The 25,548-nt window shown below is 36.7% G+C and overlaps 1 protein-coding gene across 11 annotated transcripts in view; it reads right to left on the bottom strand.

The window, feature by feature from the left end:
• Positions 1 to 25,548, bottom strand: part of Ralyl (RALY RNA binding protein like) — a 622,839-nt gene that overhangs the window by 111,000 nt on the left and 486,291 nt on the right. The window lies entirely within an intron of this gene.

Genomic DNA, 25,548 nt, shown 5'->3' on the forward strand with positions numbered 1-25,548 from the left:
TAGTTGTGACATCTTGAAAAAGCTACTTAAAAAAAACACTACAGATATTTTTCCTCACGTAAAATGGGCTAGAATTGCTTCCAGCTAATAACTGGTATTTTTTAAAAAGAGAAATAAGACTTGAGAAGATCCATTTGTACATATTTTCAAATTAATAATTAAGGAGACCACTTAGTTGGCATATATTGGTCATGTTATTTTCATTGTGGGTTTCTTAATGTACAATTATGGTTAAATGTAGACAGATATTGAAGACATTTTAAATACATGCTGGTTTCAGGTTTTAAAATATTTAAAAATATATGAATAGTCATAAGGAAATGGCAAGAAATTTAGTTCTGCAGCATTACTGCATATCAACTGACTATTTTACATAGTAAAATGGACAATTAAAGTGACTGTCTTAGAATTAGTTTAAATCACTATTTTGTTTTTACTTCATTCTGTATTTGGAAAAATATAGCTTATTAGAATTATGCCTTGGTGCACGATGGGAAGAGGTGGCATGAGTTTCTTCCTCATGCCATCTTGCTTTGGGTGAACAATCATAGCAGCAGGGGAACTTTTATAGGGAGCCAGTGCCCTAGCAATCCCCCTGCAGAGGTGCAGGTGGGGGAGAAGATAAAAACAATAGTTGGGGCAAATAGTTTAGAGGGGTATATTTATGTAACCTTTTCCTTTTGTAGACTCCAATGTTATTGACATCTCTACCTTCATGTAAATGAATTCCCATAATGTGTTATTTTTCTTATTTGTAATATAGATAAGCCGACAGCAGTGGAGAGAAAAAGTTGAAGATAAGTAATAAAAATATTTGGCTGCACTTGCTTTACAAAACATGGCAAGTGCCAAGTGATCTAAGGAAAATGACATGACAGAAATTAAAGGGATTCTATATAAGAACTAAGAAGGCTGCTTACTTATTTGAACTATCACGATAATATCACTTCTCCCTCATTTTTGGTCTTATAACCCTTGAACAGAAGATAACATGTGAACAATAATGGAATTCCTTTTCTCTAGACTTGTCAATCATTTCAGCCCATCATTTTTCAGATTTAGGGTATGTGTGTGATTGGCTTGTGTAAAATGGTACCGTTGAGCCACCCACACCATATATTTAAGAACTATATTATACAAATTCTTTTTGGATATCATAAACAACTGGAATAAAAGCGAGGCCTACTACATTTTGTCTTTGCTCTGAAATTGTCCCAATGTTGTGTTCAGAGAGTATTTGAAATAGTAATTATTGATAAACTTTTCTTTTTTTCTGAAGGACTCAGACATTTTGCTGTGGATGGGAACATAGAGGGACACATGTCCCACTGATCCCAGTGATTCCTATGGCTAGTTTAGCTAGCTAATTAGCAGCTCCTTCTCTACTGTTTCACTTACCATTTTGATTGTCTCCTTCCAAATGTTTAATAGCCTCAGAAGAGAACTCAGTTTTCAAAATAATGTTTGATTGAGAGTTTTGATTGATTGTGTAAACTAGAGATTTGCAAACTTTGACTTACTGATCAAATCCTATATACCATCTTCTTTTACACAAATCACAAATTAAGAATGGTCTTTACATTTTTAAAAGATGTTGGAAAATATCAAAGGAATGCTATTTTGTGACATGTGAGAGTTATATGAGATTCAAATCTTAGTATCCCCAGTAAAGCTCATTGGACTCATTGTAATGCAGCCATTCTATTTCATATAAATATTGTTTAAGTATTCTTTTGTGCTACAGAAGTAAGTTGAGGAATTAGTTGTGACCAAGACTTTATGTTTACAATCCTAAAATATTTGCTATATGTCTTTTATAGAAAAAGTGTGCTAACGCATGTCATATAATTATCTTGTTGGAAGGAAATGGAAATAACTTCTCAAATTGAGGCAACTTTGATTTTTAATGCCTATCAAGATTTCTCCAAGATTTAGCAATTCAGAATAATTTGAATTTCTTTCTACACCAACATTTCAGCCTCTGAACCTACTGACAGCTAAAATGCTACAGTAATGACACCACCTTTCTTGACAATTTCCACAACCACAGGAAAATGCCCACACATTTTCATGCTTCACAAATGTGCCCACACCTATTTTTGCCACATTGTTCTTTTTCTTACTCAATGCTTTATTATAGAAAAATCATCTATTTATTTTGCAGACACATCTATTTTAACTTTGCATTGGTGCCTTTGAATGTTCTATTTCCATACCAGAATACTGATTTCCTTTTCTTCCCTTTGCACAATCTAGTTATCTCCCAAGTTTCTCCTTTTAACTCCCTCTAACAGCTTCATCTTTAGGGACAATTCCATCTGAGCTTCTAATACTTACCTCCATCATTATGATATATTTTCAGGACAATCGTTTTGGATTGAGAAGTGAACTTAGAGTCTGAGTAAGACTGGTAAAATATATTTTTGAATTCATTTATTTGTTATAATCAGTTATACATGACAGCAGAATGCTCTTTGATTCATTGTGCACAAATGGAGCACAAGTTTTTGACTTCTCTGATTGTACCCAAAGTAGGGTCACACTATTCGTGCAATCATACATGTAATGTATGGCTAATGATGTCTGTCTCATTCCACCATCTTTCCTATCCCCAGACTGGTAAAAATATTAAACCTGTATCTCTTCTTAGATAAGAGACTCCCAATAGTTTTGTGTTCAGCCTGCTATAGGTCCAGTCAGGAGATGCTCCATAAACATGAGCAGAAATAAGGGATAATTGCTCATTAGTCACTCTAAGCCACAGAATATAATTCCTAGGTACCAAGAGCAGGAAATCTTGGAAGGGAACCACCACCAGCAACTACCACACGTCTCATCTTCAACATGAAGATACTGCAGAGCAAGTGACAACTGACCCAGGTTGGGTGATGCTTTGCTTTGTAACTGGTTGCTTAGTCATGATTCATTGCATTGAGTCAAGTTCCTTAGCTTTGATATGTTTCAGAGAACCTGACCACTCTCATCTTCCTCAAGTCTGTAGCAAACATCCGAACCAACTCAAGGGGTTACTGTGAAGAATAAGGAGTTATGTACTTAGAGCATCTAGCACAGTTCCTGGAACAGAATAAACCCCAATGGTCATTTGCCAAAGACAAATTCTTAATTTTAAATGCAGAAACTGTCTGAATGTATGAAAAGCTCATTTCAGTAATTTTCGTCTCTTAAACTGAAAAACAAAGCACAGGAAGAAAATGAGGAGGTACATCTCTTTGGAGAAAATTGTTCATCAATTTAGCTTTAGAAACAGGTGATTATATTGCTATATGCCTAGAGAGAACTTTCCTAAGGTTGTTTTACAAGGTAATTGTTTTGTGAAGAAAGGGATTGATTTTATCTTTCTTAAGATTTACTTTTCTCAGTGAATTTAATAATACTTCATTTAGGACCCACTAGAATTTAGGAGCAGAATAAGATAAACAAACCATAGCCTTCAGAAAAAGTAAGAAATAGGAGAGACATAAAATAGAGCAAGAATGAAGATCGATATGTGGTACTAAAAGAATTATAACATTTCACACTTAACAAAAAATAAGCTGTGTTTACTAAAGGCCAGGTATTATTCAAAATGCTTTTGAAGTACTAATTTATTTAAAGATTGTTATATCCTCTGAAGTAGTTCCCATTTACAGATGAAGAAACTGAGACCAAAAGATGATAAGTACTTTGCCCAAAGTCACAAAGACAATGGTTGAGTTAGGATTTGAATTTAGGCCTTCTGGCTCCAAAGATCATGCCTCATGCCTCTTATCCTGGGCTATATCTCAGATTCCTTTTGTGTGTGTGTGTGTGTGTGTGTATTTTTGTTCACATGTGCCTTATGGCACTGTCATACTTTCTGTATTAATACTTCTGTGCTCCACTGGGACATCTCATCTGGTTTTAAATGTCATCTACATGGTACCAAAAGCAATTACAGATTCAATGCAATTATTATTAAAATTCCAATGACATTCTTCATGGAAATAGAAAACGCAATCATGAAATGCATTTGGAAAAATAAGAAACCCTGAGTAGCCAAAAAAAAAAAATTCTTAGAAAATTGAAGCAGGAAGCATCACAATACCAGACCTTAATTATACTGAAGAGATATAGTACCAAAAACAGCATGAAGCTAGGCACAGTGGTACACACCTATAATCTCAGCAACCTTAGGGGTTTGAGACAGGAGGATCTTGAGTTCAAAGCCAGCTTCAGCAATGGTGATAAGCAATTCAGTGAGACCTTGTTTCTAAATAAAATACAAAATAGGGATGGGGATGTGGCTCAGTGGTTGAGTGCTCCTGAGTTCAGTATGGAGTATCCCCCTACTTCCCCCCCAAAAAACCCAGCATGGTATTGGCAGCAAAAAGAGGCAAGAAGACCAGTGGAACAGAATAGAAAACACAGAGACAAACCCGCATATAAACAGTTATCTGGTACTAGACAGAGGTGCCATAAACATACAACAGAGGAAAGAAAGACTCTTCAACAAATAGTGCTGGGAAAACTGAAAATCCATATGGAGTAGAAAGGAATTGAACCCCTATCTCTCACTCTGCACAAAATTCAAATCAAAGTGGATTAAGAATGTAGGTATTAGTCCAGAAACCCTACACATACTAGAAGAAAGTGGAGGCCCGTCAGTCCAACATATTGGCTTAGGAACTAACTTCCTTAATAAGACTTCTAAAGCACAAGAAGTAAAATAAATAATCAATAAATGGGATGGGATCAAACTAAAATGCTTTTTCACAGCAAAGGAAACAATCAAGGGCGCAAAGGCAGAGCCTACAGAATGGGAGAAAATCTTTACCACATGTACCTCAGAGCATTAATCTCCAGGCTATATAAAAACCAGAAAGACTTAACACCAAAAAGCAAATAACCAAATCATTAAGTGGGCGAAGGAACTGAACAGACATTTCACAGAAGAAAAAATGCAATTGGTCAACAAATATATGAAAAAATGTTCAATATCTCTAGCTAGCAATTAGAGAAATGCAAATTAAGACTACATCAAGATGCCATCTCACTACAGTCAGAATGGCAATTATCAAGAATACAAGTAACAATAAATGTTGGCAATGATGTAGGGGGAAAGGTACATTCATACATTGCTGGTGGGACTGCAAATTGGTGCAACCACTCTGGAAAGCTGTATGGAGATTCCTCAGAAAACTTGGAATGGAAACGCCATTTGACCCAGTTATTCCATTCCTCAGTATATATCCAATTATTTAAAATCAGCATACTATATGAATGTTTATAGCAGCTCAATTCACAATAGCTAACCTATGGAACTGACCTAGATGCCCTTCAACAGATGAATGGATAAAGAAGATGTGGTATATATACACAATGGAGTATTACTCAGCCATAAAGCAGAATGACTTTATGAATTTTGCCATAAATGGATGGACCTGGAAACTATCATGCTAAGTGAAATAAGCTAATCCCCAAAAACCAAAGGTTGAATGTTTTCTGTGATATGGGGAAACTAACCAACAATAAAGGGAGAAGGGAAGAATAGAAGTTCAGTAAATTAGACAATGGGGAATGGAGGGAGGGAGTGGGATAGAAAAATAAAAGACAGTGAAATGATCCTGACATAATTTTCCTATGTGCATATATGAAAATATCACAGTGAATCCAACCATCATGTACATCCACAAGAATGGGGCTGGGATCCTAACTAGATAAGATATATTCTATGCTTATACAATTATATAAAAATGGATTCTATTGTCATGTATAACTAAAAAGAATCAATCAACAATTTTTTAAAATGTCATCTACATGCTCTGTAGAATTCAAAACTTAAGTTTCTTGCATTGTTTTATTTATGACATGAAGTGACAGCTGCCCATCAAACATCTGTAATGCATAAGTGCCTCTAAATTAACAGGTCTCAAACCAAATTCATGGTCTTCCCTCTTCCTTCTATTCTTCCTTGTTTTACTACAACTCAGAATGTTGGTCATTCAAATGACCAAATTACAAAGGTTACAGTCCTTTCTGTTTGGTCCTTTCTAGCAATGCTCCTCTTCGGTTTGTTTTTTTTCTGTTGGTAAAACGCGTATTCCCTCTATACCTCTCAGTTCTTTATATCACAGTTCAAATAATCAACAACATTTATATGAGGTGTTAAAAAAACATCATTTTCTTTTTCAACATTTTTTTGGAATAGCTATATCTACTAATAGAAATATCATTCTATAATACGAGTGTGATTATGTAATGTCATTACAAATTTCTGAGTACTTCTAGGAGGTCTTCTCTTATAAGGCACAATGGATTGATTGGGAGTGCCTCATAATTATTCTCACAGCACCTTGTGACACTTAATCACAGTGTATTAAGATTGCCTATGTAATTTCCACGCTCCTCGCTAAGACTGCATACTCCTCAAGGCATGGACCACTGTACTTATTGCAAATTATAGAGTAAAATCATGCCTTCTTCTGTGAAGAATCTCATCGAATTTTGTTGCATGAACATTCTCCTTTGCCACTACTTCCATTCATTGTAGACAGGGTGAAGTTAAATCCCTGAAAATAACTAGAAGTCCATTCACAATCTGATTCCAGCATAACTTCCCAGTCTTTGGCTACTTCATTCTACTGGTTTCCTGCTTCTGCCAGGCTGAGCAGAAAGCTCACTGGATGGCATTTTGCTTTCTCACACCCCTGTGCTTTGGTGTACACTGTATTTTTACAGAAATGATGTCAGAGGTTTTTGAAAGGCTAGCGCTTTGTCATGAATCCAAAGCACCTTATGAGATTGTTTCCCTTTTACCGTTTACTGATATCGAATCTATTTGTTTTAGCAATGGTAGCCCAGGCCCTAACCCTCATGAATGATGTGCCAAATGGCTTAAGGATACAGGTTCAAAAATCAGATTGCCCGATTTTAATCCAACTCTGATTGTATAGTTTTGGAGAGAAGTAAAGCTCAATGATCTCATATGCAAAACCAAAGTAATAGTAAACCTAACTCATAGGACTGTTAGAAGAAGTAAATAATAAGCAAATGCACACATTAGACAACTAACTAAATAAATAAGTGGATAGAATAAGTATTAGCATCACTAGTCTTATTATGTAAAAAAAAAAAAATCCCTGAGTTCTCAAATCTTTGTTTTTGAATTCACAGCCAGTGAACAGAAATAGAGTCTAAGTTGCAGAATAGACTGGTGTAAGAGTTATATATTAGTGAAGCATGTTGAGACATATTGGAAATTCTATTCAGCATAGCAAGTTGGGCCTAAAACAGAGATGTATGGATTGGAAACAGATTCGGGAGTCATTGACACAGCATTGCTATGTGAGATCACAGGAGAGAATGAGGGCACCCTGAGAGAGTATAGAAGGAGAAGAGTTGAGGAAAGACTATTTTGGGTCAACATCTGGTCCTTAGGTGTGCAGATGCAAGATCAAGAGGGGCAGGAGACCTGTTTGGTCAGTTGTATTAGCCAGTAACTAGTAGAGCCCAGCACACTACATATGTCTCCCAAATGCTGGCTGAGCAATCCTGTGCCTTGATCTGTGTCACCAGCTTTTGTTCTATAGGATGGGTGTGAATATAGAAGAGAAAATTTCTCTCTGGATGTAGCTCATGTGTGCTTAAGTTAAGCCATAAAGAGCAGGAATCCAGGAGGCCTAACATTCTCAGACAGAGCAAAATTGATTTATGAACCAAAGCTAGTGTCAAAATCTAGTGATGTTTGATGAGTTAATATTTCAGTAGGGAACAGGGAACATGTTTTTCTAGTAAATACCTTTTTTCCTAGAAAATAATTGATTTTCATATGTATTTCAAGAAGTATGTTAAAGGCAGACATGACTGTAAATATTTTATGTAGCAGTGAAAACCATGACTAACTCCTGTGTGTCCCTCTTATATGAACTCTGAGAGACTAATAATTATTATAGAAACCAGAGCTTATGCTGTACCAGGGACTGTGAAAAGTCCACTAACATACACAATTTTGACCATAGGACAAAAAAACCCCCCTGAAGTTCAGAAAGACTAAGTAATTTGCTCAAAGTCACACAGCAAAGTGATGGAGTGAGTCTGAATTCAATCAGAGGCCTGACTGCAATGTCTATACTCTTAGAAACTGCTGTGTACTATAAGAAAGGGAAAAGAACTCACTATGTGTTCCACTGGTTGGACCTATAGTCTATCTGGCCCCACTAGGGGATGGTGGCCCAGGTCATCGTGAGTTACTCCTTAGCTGATTACCTATTACTTATGGAATAATTTGACATGCTATTCCATAATTAACATAATGTAGTTCTTGAGGATTATAGGAATCTTATTTTGCTACTTAAAATTTAGTCTACATCTCATCTCTAACCAGTAATCTAACATATTCACATGACAATTTTGTCATTCCAAAGTCTGATTTAGATAGGAGTTTCTTCAAGGTAAGTGATTAAATGTGAGCAAAAGATGATGACTGATCAAAAATAAACACTTGTAAAGTGATTCTTAGGTGTTTTCCTCATGGAATCCTTTGCATACTAAACTATCGCACAATTCTATCAGTATTCTTTAAAAATCATTTATTGCCCAAAATTTTTTAAATGACAGACTTTGTGTTCATGAGTAATTGTAGATGCACTTATTGAGTTCTGCTGAAAGTCCAAATCTGTCTGGTGGTATTTATTCTCTTAGTCATTGTCTCTTCCTCTGAAAAGAAACAGAAGAACCCCAGGTGTCTGCTGGCTGTCCAGGACAGGATGCCTGGGAGATACACCCTTGAGGCTGTTGCTGTGGGCAGCAAGCAGCTTCTTCCTTTTTCCCCTCCCTCCCTCCCTCTCTCCCTTCCTTCCTTCCTCCCTCCCTCCCTCCCTCCCTCCCTTCCTTCCTTCCTTCCTTCCTTTTTTTCTCCCTTTCTCTCCCTTCCTTCCTTCTTTCTTTCTTCCTTCCTCCCTTCCTTTCCTTTTCCTTCTTCCTTTCTTTTTGTATTGGGGATTGAACCCAGGGGACTTAACCACTAAAACACATCCCCAGTCCTTTTTTGTGTATAATTGAGAGACAAGGTCTCAGCTAGTTGCCTAGGTCCTCACTAAATCTCTGAGGCTGACTTTGAACTCAATATCCTCCTGCCTCAGCTTTCTGAGCTGCTGGGATAGCAAGAGACTTCTTAGAAAAAAGAAATTTCCTTGATGAATGCCTTGGAGATAAACACGGGTCAACACAGTTGCCAACTTCCTCAACTTCATCTGCTCCAGAAGCTTGCCAGTGGCATCTTTGATTGACTAAACATCCAAGACATGGCTGTACACTCAGGGGCACTCCAGCAGACACTTGTGCCAGCTGCATCCTCTTCCACCATGGCTGTCTATGAAGGTGACAGACTCAGAAGGGCCAGCCTTTGGAGATGTCCTGTCAGCAACATCAATATATTTGTGGCAAAGCAGTGCTCTCAGTGAGATCATGATATAGAATAGTCTGAGGTGGCTGAGAGTGGGAACAACACTTTCTGAAGAGCTTGTATACTCTAAAGTTGAGAGTCAAATGCGTTTTGATTTGCATGTTAACTCTGACTAATTGATGGTAGTTACTGAGGACAAGGTGTTGACAAGAATTATAAAATCTCCTCAGTCCTCAGGGTGTGGGAGGGCTGTAATTAACCTACATCTGCCACAGCAACAGGAAGAGAAAGGAAGAGAATGGTGTCTAACATGTATTCCCAAGCTTTTGGCTAATAGAAGGCACAGGAATTTGCTCAAGGCTACGAAAGCAAAGAAGAGGTATTAAGTCCACAGTAGAACTTCAATTTCTAGACCATATGTTAATGTGTGCCAATAATAATGTATATTTAATTCCTCAGATGTGATAGTGGGTATTTTGAATTTGGAAGATTACTTTAATAATTTTAGTCCTTAGGATCTTCCTGTGAAGTTGGTATCATCATCAATTCTACTTTAGGAAGAAAACAATTAAGGCAGAAAGGATTAATTCAATTTCCTGTGATCTGAAAGCTAGAACGGCATCGAATAGAATTGCTCAAGCACTCCAAGTAAGACCTTGAGTTTTAATTTCGTTCTTCATTTTACTATCTCCTGTATTTATTTGTTGGCCATTAGAAGAGCACCAAGTGCTCCTACATTGCTGAGGAAAACCAAGGACCTTCACTTCTGTGGTGGGATTTTCTTAGAATGGATTCAATTTCTTTGGAATAAAAAGCAGCTTTATCCTCTATTTTCTGTGATACTATTTTCAAGGGCTTTCATGCCCAATTGAAATCTCTGCTTAGAGCTATAATCAGGCCCCTTGGTAAGTTTCATTTGCAGTCACCACCATCTGCACCACTAACTCCAGGGACAGATTAATGGATGGCTATGGTATCAACCAAGAATCTCAGTGCAGCTTTGACACTCACAGTCATGACTTTTGCCTCAGTGGAAATTGGGGCTGCAGGGCTCATCTCCCTTGGACAGGCTGTAATGTTCTTTCATAATTCTACTGGGGAGGGATTGGACAGCAGCAAGAAGAATGGAGGCGGAGGATAAAGAAGAACCTTCTGGCAAGAAAGATCATTAGCCAATGGCAGATTCTCCTGGGAGACCTGAAATTCTTTCCTCTGAAGCTCTGGGGGCATCAATGAGGCAATGGCAGCAGATATTTGATCACGGCAGAATATGGGGTCTCAGTCCTTCTCCTGTGTGATTCTAGAATTAACTTCACTGTCTCACACATTGGAAGGGAATACACACAGCTCTTCAGATATTTCTTATTATATTCAGAAAAATGACTTTCTGAAAAGAAATACTTCCAAACTCAATTATTTTCATGCAGGAAGATTTGCTCATCTCAGTTTCAAACTTATGTTGTGAAAGGAAGTAAATTTAAGAAAAAACTAGCAAGTGGCTGCTTGGCTGTCTCTTTCCACTGTCTTTTTAAGTTGCTTGCTAATGGCTGTTAAATCCCATGGAGAAACTGTGCATCTGTCAAGAGTGCAGTCTGAGGAAGCAGGTAATCAGTCACAGAGTTATCCAGTTGCAGATCTCAATCCTCAGCCCTGCTCTTTGCAGAATTCTGATGCCATTTATCTTTTTTTCCCCTCTACTTTAAAATGAAGATATCAGAGTCAATATGATCTTGTGCAGTCATCTGATTACCAGTCATAATAAGTTGTGCAGAGTGTGAATGGTGCTAAATGACATAATATATGTATTCCCAGACTGCAGGAGTTTGGGAGAGCAGCTGACTTTTGTCCTCCTTTCGCCTCTTCCTCCTCCAATTTCATTTACTTTATTCACCTGAACCTCACATTCACACCCCTGCAGGTCCCAGGTTCAAACTCACTCTTTCCCATTGCGTCTCTCAGTAAAGCATTTGAAACTCATTCAGACCAGGTTGTGGCTAATGTCTGATACAGGATTAGGGAAACAGTAACTCATTTTTGCATGTATTTTGCTAAACTGTGTTTCTGCCCTCTTTCCATTGACATACTTGTCTGATGGGTTGATCTGTCTGGGTAACCTAAATCCTGCACTGACCCACCCTTCCATTTCCAGTTCTCCAAAGACATTAAATCCTGACAATTTAAGAATTTAATGATCTTAACTAGCACATGCTGATAAAATTATGTGATACCAGTCATTTACCAGCATTACTTAATATCATCTACCCTTGGATTATGCTGGAAACTCCTTCTAATTGGTAAAGGTGCAGTTTGGCTTCACATTAGAGTCCTTCTCCCCTGAAGCTGTAGCTATCTTGTAGGCATCAGGGTCTAAATCCCATCCTCTTTGGGGCTGCTCCCTAAGTTAACCATAAAGAATGGAGCCATGACAGATACAAGGTCTTGTTGTTCTCTTTAGCTCTAATAGTCTCCATATTGCTGAGTCCAAAGGAGAATGATAAGCTAAAATAAACTTTAAGGAGGATTTGATTCACTTGATTCTCATTGAACGTATTTTCCTCACTGGATTTGTCAAACTACCTCACTAGTTGCTTCTTCCCAGTCACATTTTCTGGGACCTGACTTCAAATATTAGAGTGTTTCAAAGTTCAATTTTTGGAATTCTCTTTTCTAACTCTACTTACTCCCTTGCTAGTCTCACCCATTCGTATGGCTTTGACCACCATCTGTATACTGAGGGTTCATTAATACGCATATCCAATCTAGACCTCTCCTCTGAACTCCAGATTGGAGATTCAACTGCAAACTTGCTGTTTTCAATAAGATGCCTAATAGGTGCCTTAACTTTAGCATGACTCAAAACTGTACATGTGTCTGTCACCCTCCACAGCCTACTCCAATTTCTTCTGAGATTCCTCCTCATCTCATTTACTTGCAACTGCATATATCTGGTTTCTCAGTCCAAAAACCTGGGAGACATCTCTGGTAAATAATCTGGCCATCATCAGTTCCTTGCCTCCGCCCATCAAAAGATGGATGGAATCTTTGTCCTTGTTACTTCCCTCCTTTAAAAAGATGTGGCAGAAGTAATATCTGGAGCTCCTCTTTAAGATTTTAAGAGAACAGGTAGCTTCTCTTTCCTTCTTGAAGTTAGTCACTATGTAAAAACTCTGACAACTTTGAGATCATCGTGATGTGACAAACCCTTAGGTAGCCACAGGAAATGACCATATAGAAGAAGACCCTCAACTACCACAGCTGCTCTAGCCAGTCCTGGCGGAGCTGAGCTTTGGAGTAAAAAATGCAGATACCAAATTGGAAGTCACTAGAGCAGACTATTCATCTGAACTCACTTCTAGCTGCTGAATGTAACAGTAAATTTTGCTACACACTAGTAGATAATGAAGACAACTAGACTCCATTCTTTTTCTGACAGACCACATCCAATATGTCAATTTTTTTGGTTGGCTCTACCTTCAAAATATGCCAGTAACATAAACAATTTTTTTAAAAAAAATCTCAGCTGCTGCAACTTTTATGACCATCCCCTCCTGTCTGTTTTCCCATGTTCCACATTTGCTCCTCCTCCACAAGTGCTTCTCAACATAAAGCTAACATAACCTTTCACAATTTAAGTTCTGTCACAGTACTCTTCTGCTTAAAACATTACAAAGGCTCTCTATTTCACTCAGAGGAAAAGCCACACTGCTGTAAGAGCCTATGCAACTTCACATCCTTGCGTGATCCTGTTTTATCTCCACCAATATCCCCTCACCTTTGCTGTGTCTGCTCCAGAAACATCGGCCTTCTTGCTTTTGAAAACTCATGGATATGTTTCTGCTTTAGCACCCTTTGCTAGCTAGGAACTCTTCTACCTGGAATGCTTTTCCCCAGGAACAACTTCCCTGTTTCTCACTTCCTTCAAGCCTGCTCAACTGTCACCTTCTCAGCCATCTCCACAGACTGCCCTATTCAGAATCATAATACTTATCTGCCCCACTCCCAATCCTTCTTTCTGAGATTTTTTCCCTCTATAACATCTACTACCTCCTAACCTATAATTAATTTTTGTTTATTTTTAGTTACCTCACACTTGGAAGGTGAGGTCATGGATTTTTGCCCATTTTGTTAAGTGGTGCTTAATAACTAATTAATGAAAAAAGAGTATATTAGCAAAATTGTGTTTTCTTCTCCTCTATCAGATTCACTGAGAGGCTCTAGTAGGCACTGAATTTAATCATCCCCTGAGTGAGCATGTTAGTAGAAGCTAAGAGATGAGTCATCCTTCCAGGCCCGTGGTTGTATAATCCTCTCAAAATTGCTGGATCAGAAATTCTTCTGCAAGTCTCCAGTGATCCTAAATAGACCCTCAGGGTTTCTCTGTGTGAAGAACTTATACTGTTCTGTTATCTTTCTCTTCACCAATTTGGTCTGTCACTAAAATGTGTCTGTATTTTGACTCCTAAATTAGAATGACTGCTATGCCAAAATCCCTCATGGGGGACTTGAAGATTTCTAACTGGATTGTCTTAGCTGCCATACCCTCTTTTTCCAGGCAACTGAGGCTTTGCTCTGTCAAAGGGACCATTCACTGATCCCTTGCTGGAAACTCTTACCAGCTAGTCTGAATACAATAGTTGCTACCCACTTTGTGCCTCACCCACTCCCAAGCCTGGTCTTTCTCATTTTCCTGTCTTTAGCATTATATTTAAAAAGAAATATATTTGCTTTCTCAATGAAAATGGATACCTGATATTATTGATTTCTTTCATAGTACCTTTATTTTTAATGTTAAGCATTTCAACTTCTTTTGTACTCAGTTTAGCTCATATTTTAAACTACTAGACATATATGAGACTTGCTATACTGAATTGGGCTAATAAAGAATAAAAAAGAATAAGACAATCTTGAGAAAACCAAATATTTGAAGTTACTGTTTTATTTAATTCTTCAAGAATCAACACATTATCGTTATAGTGCCTTTGTAGATGGTTTCAGGAAGAATAAGACTTAGTACTTTTAACAGTTGCTAAATAATCTAATTCAAAATACTGTCTCACATGTATATCTGTATTTCGTGGGTCTTTCTCTATTTCCTTTTTAAATTCAGGCATTATTGATGTATCATTCTTAAAAAGCATTTTCCAGATACATTTACTGCACTCAGGCTCATTACCATGCCGTCCTGTACGGAGAGGTCTTCTCTGTTAAGAGGAGCACATCACCTGCCTTCTTTTTCTGCCACATCCCACTCTCTGCATCGTAAGGCTGCACCTTGGGCATTATTCTGTTACTATCTGTAGCTCACGTACACTGTGCCCTTTCAAAGCGGCAGCAAGGCAGCTGAGTTATGGCTTTAAGTACAATAAGGGACAGTTATTGTCAGGTAGGAGCTACTGTATTATTACTAGCTCACTAATCTGTAGTTGGAAAAGCTGCCATTACCAGGCATTTCTGATTACTTACTTTATTGCACCACTTAAGGGCTCATCAATTTTGACTTTTCAGCTTTTGAAGATGAGATGACTTCATCTGCTCCCCCACTCTCCTGCACCCTGCTCCTTGTATTTCCATCGGCAGACGGAGCTCCTCATTCTCTCCTGGCATTAACTGACTGACAGGCCACTTCCGGCCATTAGATCTGGCAGTAACTGTCTCCAATAAGGGGCTGCTGGACTGCACTGAACTGTGAGACTAATGTTAATGAAGTCGCCCTTTTAGAAAATTAACTTTTCTAATAACCATGGTGACTAGAGGAGTCCAGTTCTTAAGATCAAGGGATGATTCTGTTTTAACTGGCTTTTCCCAAAATCCAGCACAAAATATTCCTCATGGTTGTCTGTATGACTATTTTTGTAAGACTTGTATCATTTGCCATGGAAAAACATCTTTTTAAATTTCTCTTTTTGTGTTATAAAATTCTTAAAGAAAAATTTGCATTGGACATTAACATTATAAGAGGAACAGCATCCATATGCCACCAATTGAAAGATAATCACAACTAATATTTTGCTTTATTTTTTCTATGCCTATGCTTCATTTGTTAAATAGCTTTAGTCAGGATATTTATATATTTGTATTTCTTGTTTCTTTAATCAAATGCCAAATCCTTTTCCATGTCATGAATAGTTTGTGAACATTACTAAGAGATGCATATACCCATTTTTGCTGCATGTTTTGGTTGAATCAGATTTCTTACTATTATAAATAAAACTGCAAAGACCATCTTGGGGATAATTTCATATTTTTTTTACATTTTTAAGATATTTAGGATTATCTCCTTAGATATACTTCAGTAGGCAGAGTTACTCAGCCAAAGGAGAAATATTTTAAAACACTGAACAGAGTTTAAAGAAAAAAAGAGTAAACTCAATAATGAGGCAGGTTCCTGACTTTTAGTCTCCATATTAGAACGAAATAATGGAATCCTAGGATATTAGAAGTGGGAAGAGACTAAGAAATGGTGTAATCCAACTTCTTCAATTTGGTAACAATTTTAAGAGAATTCACTACCTATATAAAATCACTTTGGCTGGTTAAAAAAATCATCCACAGTAAGGGTGAGACAAGATGATAGAGGAAAAGGGATGTTTGGTTTCTCAAGAATCTGCCACATCTATCTATATTGTCAATATTCATTTCTTTTTATTTCTTTTCATTTTGTATGGATTTAAACCTTTCTTTACATCACAACAATTTTCTTATTATTTATGTTGGGTGTTAGAAGAACAAATGTGTTGTAGGAGAGGCCCCAGCCTGCCCTGCTCGCAGATGTTTTAAGGAATAATCAGGGAGGAGGGGCAAAGAGTTCCACTTGCTGGGGAAGGGCCTATAAGAAGGAACTTTTCCATCAGTCTTACACAAGCCAGTCCTCAAACAGTATCCTCACTTGTACCTCCTTAAAAAAATAAAGCAAAAGACTTAAAAACTTAAACTTATAAAAGGAAAAAATATAGACTAGTTTAAGAACTGGAAGTGGGGAAGCTGGGTCTCTATTCTAGCTCTGAGATGTCTCAGCTGGTGGGTCTTTCTCTCTGAATCTCAATTTTCTCCTATGCAGTTAAGGACAAATTCAAACTAAAAATAAGACACTTAATTGTCTTCCTCTTGAAAACAAGGGAAGAGTTTTCTCTCCTTTCCTTTTCCTTTGGATATTTACTTTAAAAACGGAAAAAAAAACCCTGCTAATTTTAAGTACTTTCTCCTCTTCTTGAAATGTGTATATCGATCCTTTTGAAGACTAGAATGGCATCTTGTCAGCTCTTTGACTCAGAAATGTCTTTCTCCAGGATTTGCAAGCCATCCCTTTGAAATGTAAACATCAAGGGAGGTAGTACCCCTATTGTGCCTCTCTCCAGTGAGTGTGTGTGTGTGTGTGTGTGTGTGTGTGTGTGAGAAAGAGAGAGACAGAGAGAGAGAGAGACACAGAGAGAGAGAGAGAGAGAGAGAGAGAGAGAGAGAGAGGAGAGACTAAGAGGATACATCATTCCAAATTGCAAAACTACCTCCTTTCTTAAGGATATTAGAAGCTTGTTTTTCCTTTGGGTCATATCAATTAACTAACATCAATGGTGACTTAAATTAGAATAAATTATCTGTGAAAAATGGTGTTGTGAAGTCCTTTTACTTGGGAACTAATTATTGTTTATGGTGAAAACCTGTGTGTGGTAGGTTGTATCTATTTGGCTATATAATCCCTTAGTGGGTAGCCTGTAATATGCATTGCATGTTGGTTTAATGCCTATTGGGTAAAACAAATGGTTTCCTTCTCTCTCACCTTTTTTTTTGTAGAGGATTTATGCATAGAAAAATATTTTGATTTAATTTTCCAAACAGTACCAAGAGAAGGCAATGCTCTAGTACTAAATATTCTTTTTAGGTTTTAATTTGGTTTATTTAAAGATAAGTCTATATAAGTCTTTCATGCTCCCTTCCATATAGTCTTGTGGAATGGGAACCATATGCTAGATCTTGAATAAATGGGTAGATTAAGAAGGTGGATTTGATATGAGCTTGTGGTGAGCAAAAGAGGGCTGAGTTAACATTCAGAAATAAAACTCAACTAACTTATGAATGTATCTTAGGATGGGAGCTCAAGGCCCTAAATCACATAGCAAGGGCTGTCCTAAAACAAGAAAAAAGTCACTGTATCTGGTGATTTTTAATGTAATTTTATTTTTTGTTGAAAAGCACCAGTTTAGAAAGAAAGAAAGAAAGAAAGAAAGAAAGAAAGAAAGAAAGAAATCTACACTGATAATGTAAACATTCCAACTTAGAGCAAGGGAGGGCATTGCTCTTTGGAAGATAAAACCCACAATGTATCTTCCTCCAGTCAGGGAGTAAAGTGAGATGCCTACATTTCTACTTTCCTACTAAGCTTCCGTGGGAACTAGCAGTGTCGTTTTCTGTGCTGTGACCTCAATAAACTACATAGAAGACAAACAGCAAGATGCAAGGAATCTGTGGCACAAAAGGCCATAGCATGAGTCTTACTAATGAGGAGACCTTCTGTTCAAAAGAAAACCCTGTTTTCAGGTATGAAGGAAAACAACTAGCTCAAGACAAGCTGCAGTTTCTAAAGTGCAGGAAAATTAACAGCAGGGTGAAATCCAGTTTTCTTTCTTTGTGTCTGCCAAAAGACAAGAAAGATGAAATAAAATTGTAATAGTTCAATCTTGTACTAGATTTATCATTCCTTTTCCATTTCTTCCTATCCCAAAGGAGAGGTATCAAGTATTAGGTTAAACGGGTCTCTGTGTAAAAAGGATGCAGATCCCCAAATCCCCAAGCATGATCCTTTTTTTCTTTTTCTTTTTCCCTTTCTGGTCCTTAAGGTTGGGTAGACAAGCCAACCAAGTGTCAGCCAGTGTCTCCTTCCAGTGTGCAGCTATGTGGGTACCTTGAACCTAAGCCTATTCTGTAGATCAAACTGTCTGGAACACAACTCCTAAAATTTTACCAGTTGTCAAATTTGTTGAGGAAGTCACAGGATGGTAAATTACTTTGTGAGAGGTAGAAAGAAATCCTTTGTGGCTTGCTTTATCTTGCTTTGTGGAAGTTCATCCTTAACTTCTATTGCAAGATTTCATGAGAAAAATACCATCTGCCTTAATAATTTTTTTGGTGTGTGTATGTACCTGCTATTCTGTTTAGATGATTTTATATAAAAGCCTACATAATAAGTTTCTGTCAGAGGACAGAAAAAAATCCTTATATATTTGAGTACTTTCTTTCACTAAGTATTTTCATTTACTACACAGTTACATAAATTATTATGCTTCCTTTTCAGACTTGACTGCCAGAAATCTCATAGCTAAGTTGCTCACATTTATCACTTTGTCATTGTATAAGTTTTCTTGGTATAATTTAACTTTTGCCTGATCCTCCTTGGTCTACCCGTCTCTCAATTCCCATGCAATTCTTGGTTCTTGTTCTTTTTCTGTTTTTAAAGATTGGCCACATGGTTTTGTTTCCTTTAGTTTTATCTTAAACTACCTCAAATCAAACAAACAGAAATGTAGTCTTTCTAATAACCTGATGACTAACAATATAACTTATGAAAAAAGTCTTTAGAGATGGAATCTTTGTATTAAAGAATTGCACTATCCCATCTCCCCGTACCCCTGTCATATTCTTTCTACATGCAAGAAGATAATCATGGATATTTATGCATTAAAAATATATCAGAAAAATTGCAAATAGGCCATTCTTTAACTTAGCAGAGAATTGCCTGAGGCAGAACTATTTTAATGGGTGTTGTGTCAGCATTTCTTTAAACAGTTTAAATGAAAAGGTCTATAAGTTACATTTGCTTAGTGTAAAATTATGGGGACTATGTTATAAGTAAAAATAATCTTTTTTTAAAAAAGTTTTCTCTTTAGGAAGTTATATGAAACATTAACCCATTTAGTTGTGTGAATTTTAGCAATATCATCATTGCTAAAGAGTCACTTAAAAAATAACATTCTAAAATACTTTATTGTACGTATTTTTCTTTGAGTGATCATCATAATAAGCATAGATAAAATTTGTAGAGTATCTATAATATTGAGTTCTAGGCTCCTAAAAGATAGTATCTTTCAGGAAACTTTTATATCTTTCTTTATGGGACCAAAGAATATGAGAAATCATTCAACTTGACCATCAAGGTCAAACTCTTGGTAATACTGATTGTGTTACGAGCCATGCCTGCCTAATACTCTCTCCACTGAACATACTCCTAGGAAACATGCACAATTTAAACTATCAATAAAGTGAATGTTTGGGACCTTTTCTGATATAAAAGCTTGTCAACATTCATTTGGGAACTCTGAATTAGAATTCACCCTTAATTATTCAAATGAATGAATATTCAGCTTTGAATTTTAGAAGTATACTTTTTTCCTATTTTCTCTTGTGTATATCTGCAATTGTATGTCAGTGATTTGGTTGCACAGGAACAATTGGAACAGGAGCTCTAATCCTGTAATTTCTACCCAGACTCGGCAAAAATACACTTTCAAAATAAACCTGGTAGGCCTGTCAGTGCCTGCTTTGTGTCCATTTCAAATAGACATGATGTCTTAGCATGGGGTGCTGGAGAACACATTTCCCTCTCTTTTTCACACTCCCCCTTTTAAGCCAGAGAACGTGTTCTTGGATGGCTTTCTGAGTGGACCAACCAAGCAAGGTAAGTAAAATGGAAGAAAGCCTTTGCCTGGGCAGAAGTAGTAAGATTCTGAAAGAGAATGTGTATTATCCTTGACATTATAAAAAGGGACAGAAAACAAATAAAATGATCAATACCTAATTGGTAAACATCTCTCAGCAAACTGCACAAGTCAATAAAGTAGAGATATCCAGGATTCTTTTTCTCCATATTGATTTTTACTCTTAGAATTAGCTAAATTAGCTTCCGTGACTTTCACTTCTATTGTCAAGGTTCTAGGTGATATTTCAGGTTGTCCCCTAATTCAGGCTCCCTTTCCCATATGAGCCACAGACATCATGAAGATGACATCAGAACTCACATAGATTGAATAGAAAATAAATCCCCAGAGATATTTTGTTTAAGAATCACCTTTGTTTGTCAGTACTCTGAAAGTTTTTCGATCATGAAAGCTCTCATAGTGAGATTCATGGCTACCACCACCAATCATGATGCTCTTAAAATGGAGACATCAGTAGCTATTGGTTATCCTTTGGCAAACTTAAGGAGTCTTGCTTTACTTGCATGGTAAATCCAATTCTTGATTCCCATGGTCACCTCTCTAGGGTTGGAAGGTTGCTACGAAAGGCATGTATATGATTGCCACTAAATCGTATTTGGGAATGGTACCTAATAATCCCAATGAAATCAGAGAGATGACACTTTTTGTATTACTTTACTAAACTCTTTCCTGTAACCAGGAGGTATACCTGCAGGTGAATCACCTCTATTTGTTAAACTTTCATAAATAGTTGTTCTTTGTTATCTTTGTTGGTTTTACTCAAACCAGAGAGAAAAGGTCTGTCTATTTTATAGGCAGAAGCAAAACCATCACACAGTTTTTCTCTTTTAGCAATTATTTAGCATTAATTGGAACTTGGCATGCTGAAAAACTTACTTCCTGGGGGAGAATCATTGTTTCAGAGCACCATGGATATACATTGCACATTTGAAGCAGCAATTTATTAAAAGTTACATTATTTTCTCTAGAGAATGGATTAGCCACTCACCATTAGGACTAGGTCCAATATTTATGAAATGTTCACAAATGATTAATTATGTTTCATTTACAGATAGGCTCTAATGGGAGACATTTTTATTGCAAGTACTATTTTAATGAATGGTCTGTCTTTATGGATTCACGTACTAGACTGAAATAATTTATTTTTACTTCCTTCCCTCAACTTTATACCTGAGCTCACCACTGCTTATCACATCTTTCTGTTTCTTCTATCTGAATCACACGCTCATACCCCTAGTTGCCTAAGCTAGAAATCTTGGATATCTGTGACTCACACTCCCCCATAGCCCATTTTCAATCAGTCAACATATTTAAATAATTCTTTCTTGTCTTCAGAATAAAAGTCAAATTTATTTTATCTGCTGTATATGGATATTCACAGCCTGGGCCATGGGAATGTTCCCTTTACACATTCTCCACTAAGTTAGCCTCTCCTGGCTCCCACCATGAGGTACTCTTCCTTATTTCTATGCTTCTGCCCCTGCACTTTGCTCAGCATGTCCACCTTTGCCTTTGTCTGCAGAGGCAATGCCTGTTTGTTCAAGTATCCTTTTCATCCTGTAGCTTTCCCAGACTTTTCACTTCCCCTAAGACAGAATCAGCAACTCATTAATGTTTACTTCTCTTGGGTTGTCCTCATTTGTTTATGCTTCTAACTCATGCACAAGACAGTTGAGATTTGTTAAGCCTCACTGTTTCTTTTTTGCATCTTCTATGAATACCATGTAAATTAAGCACCTAGTGACCACTTATGGAACTTTGTTGGGCTAATGTGAAAATCTTATTAAAAGAAGAAACAAAGCAACCCTCTTGTGTTTCAGTGGATATTCCAGACCCCTTGTGAATACTGCTTTGTGGCTGATGATGGAGATAAAGTAGATGCAGATAAAGAAGGTCTTTTAGCAGATCAGTTATAGTCCCCCACAGAATATAGTTATGGAGACAAAGCAGTTTAGGGCACAAAGGTGAATTGCAGATTATTTTTGTACCAATAACTTGCTTTTCATTTTTTAAATTGCTGCATTATAATTATACAAAGTACCGGGAATCATTGTGACATATTCATGTATGCACATAACATAAATTGCTCATTTTATTTTTTTATTTTATTTTTTTTTAAAGAGAGAGTGAGGAGAGAGAGATAGAGAGAGAGAGAGAGAGAGAGAGAGAGAGAGAGAGAGAGAGAGAGAATTTTAATATTTTATTTCTTAATTTTCAGCAGAAACAACATCTTTGTTTGTATGTGGTGCTAAGGATCGAACCCAGGCCGCACGCATGCCAGACAGGCGTGCTACCGCTTGTGCCACATCCCCAGCCCCTCATTTTATTTTTTTATTTCCCTTCATAGTTCCCCTGATCCTGTTCTTCCACTCTACTAGTCTTCTATTTATTTATTTATTTTTAATTGGTACATTGTATTTATACATAAAAATGGGATTCACTGTGATATAGTCTCATGTAAGTTTAGCATAATTTGGCCTATTTCATGTGTAAAAAGGGTCTAAAGAATGGGAGACAATCCCTGCCAGCTACTCTTTTGACAAAAGATCAATATCCATAATCTGAAAAAGAACACCAAAAATATTCACAGCAAAAATCGAATCAAAAGAAAACAACAACAAACTGAACCAATAAGTGTGCAAATGAGCCAAACAGACATTTCTCAAAAGAAGAAATCAAATGGTCAACAAATATATGAAAAACAAATGTTCAACATTCTGGGCAACCAAGGAAATGCAAATCAAAACTACATTGGGATTTCATCTCATAACTGTTAGAATGGCAATCATCAATAATGTAAGTAATAATAACCACTGGAGAGATTGTGCGGAGAAACAGACACTTCATTGTTGGTGGGGCTGCAAATTACTACATCAGCAATGGAACTCAATATGGAGACTCTCTTAAAGATTAGGCTGGGGCTATAGCTCAGTGATAGAGTGCTTGCCTAGAATGTGTGAGGCACTGGGTTTGATTCTCAGCACCACATAAAAACATAAATAAACAATTAAAATAAAGGCATTCTGTCCATCAACAACTACAAAAAATAAAAAAAAATAGGATTATGGATAGAACCATCATATGACCTAGCTTTGTCACTCTTTGGCATTTATCCAAAAGAACTGGAATCAGCATACTAGTGATATCTGAATTTCAATATTTGTAGCAGCACAATTCACACAATAACAAAGTTACAGAACCAGCCTAGATGTCTGTTAACAGATGAATGGATATATATAAAGTGTGATACATACACACACATACACACACACACACACACACACACACACACACACACGGCAGGCAGTTGCATTCAGCCATTAAGAAGAATGAAATTATGTCTTTTGTTGGTAAACTGATGGGCCTGGAGAACTGCAGAATAAAACTGACCAAATAACTTACTTTTATTTCATTATGCTCTCTTCTCACCCTACAGGTTGGTATTTTGTGCCAGTTGGCTAGAAAAGTAGCTACCACAGTTTACAGACCACAATAAATGTATTGAATATATTTTATATGAATGAATACATGAATGAAAGAAAGAACAAATGGAACTGTTCCAGCTCTTTCATTTAAGATAAAAGAATAGGAAAGCAGAGACTATCCCCATTCCAATTTGCTGCCATATTATTTATATTGAGATAGCTTACTTCATCTGTTATGCAATCTTATACTTTCAAGATAATTATGCAAATATTGTTAGATAAACAACCTAAAGTTCAAAATCTGTGTCTATGATTACATAAGTAGGCCTCAACCTTCTTATTCCTATGAAGTATATAATGCATAATGTTTCCTTTGCCACCTGCTGGCATAGTATTCATAGATAGAAATGTGACTGATTACTGGTGACTAGAAAAGCTCTGTTTTTTATAATCTGAATTGCTGAGGTGGTGAATGCAAAGAGCTGTGGTCTAGAGGCAAAATCACCCGAATTGAAGGCTGAAGACTAGAGTTCAGTTACCAATCTTGTTATTTTCCTAGAGCAGATCCTTTATTGTCTTGGTAACTTAGGTTTCTCATTTGCAAAGCAAGGCATGTAATTCCAGCTTTGTGAGTTCTATGATGAACAGATGAAGAATGACTAGGAAAATATAGTTTTCCATATAAAAGTGAAGTACTATTATTATTAAGCTTGTGTAAGCATGAGAAAATGTATATAAAAGGGCTTTCTCAACTGCACATTTGTTCCCTTTTATTCCCTTTGTTACTGTTTTTCAATTTCACTGTACCCCAGTTTTAAATTTCTGTGAACAGATGCAAGCAGGATAAATAAGCATTTCCCCACTAATGTGATTTATCTACAGTACAGCATATTTAACTGAAATTGTTTCTAATTCTTTTGAATTTATAATTGAACATAACTTAGTAATAGAGAAAATAACAGTTAAAACAACATTTGTTGTCTGTCATGAGCTTCCATTCTCATAAGGAAATCAAAACAATCTGTGAACATGGAAAACATGAAAATTAATATCGTGGCATAGACACTGGTATAACTTTGATGAGAGGGAAAAAAAAACCAAAAAAGCTATACATAGCCAGCTTGTTTTGTTAATATTTGAATATGTGACTTTTCAAATGTTTTGTATTAGCTATGGCTCAATGCATACGTTAAAAAATGAACATGATCAAAAATTAGTCTGCATTGCCCAGTTTCTTTTTATCAATATTGTCCTTTATTGCAAACAAGGTACAGAAAGTATCTTTTGCCTTGTTGATGAGTTCATCTCTGCTCTTTAACGTTAATATAAGCCTGTGGCTAATTATCAATGTTTGTTATTTCCTGTGCTTTCTATGTTTTATATAAAATATCTTATTAAGATGAAATAAAGTAAAAGAGCCAAAATAACAAGGGAAATGAAGCTATATATTTCAATACAGCTTTAAAAAAATCTCTGATAGTTGCATACTAGAGAGCCCTGAAGGGGTTAGGTGTGAATAGAACCTTAGAAAGTAATCTAGTTCTGACCCTTATTTTATTGTTTAGGAAATGAGGCTGTGCTGGGCTGAAAAGGAGATATGCTAGTTTTCAGAGAACAAGGACTAGAAAATAGCTCGAGGTCTCCTTAGCTGCACTCTCCCTATACTATACTGTATCTGAATGTAATCTAACACATATAACTTAATTCTCCTTTATCCAAATGATATCAGTAAACTAGGAAGCCTTGCTCAACACTTACGTTAGTTCTATGGCTGTGGATGTGAACGATGATACCTATCTGGGAGAAGACCTAATAAATTGGATGATAGGCGATCTCAATAGCCTGGAACAATTGGCTATATCTAACAAAAGGGAATTTTGCAGAGACAGATGCGAAGTCAGCACTTAACAATACAAAAACCAGTGGCAAAGTTACGTGAAGTGGGGCAACGGAACATGATTATTTTTCAAAGTGGCTGTTTTTCAAGAGCTGAAAATTATATGAGTTCACTCTTTTCTTGCTCAGATCAACAGAA

The sequence above is a fragment of the Ictidomys tridecemlineatus genome, chromosome 7 (genome assembly GCF_052094955.1).
Source record: "Ictidomys tridecemlineatus isolate mIctTri1 chromosome 7, mIctTri1.hap1, whole genome shotgun sequence".
NCBI lineage: Eukaryota > Metazoa > Chordata > Mammalia > Rodentia > Sciuridae > Ictidomys > Ictidomys tridecemlineatus.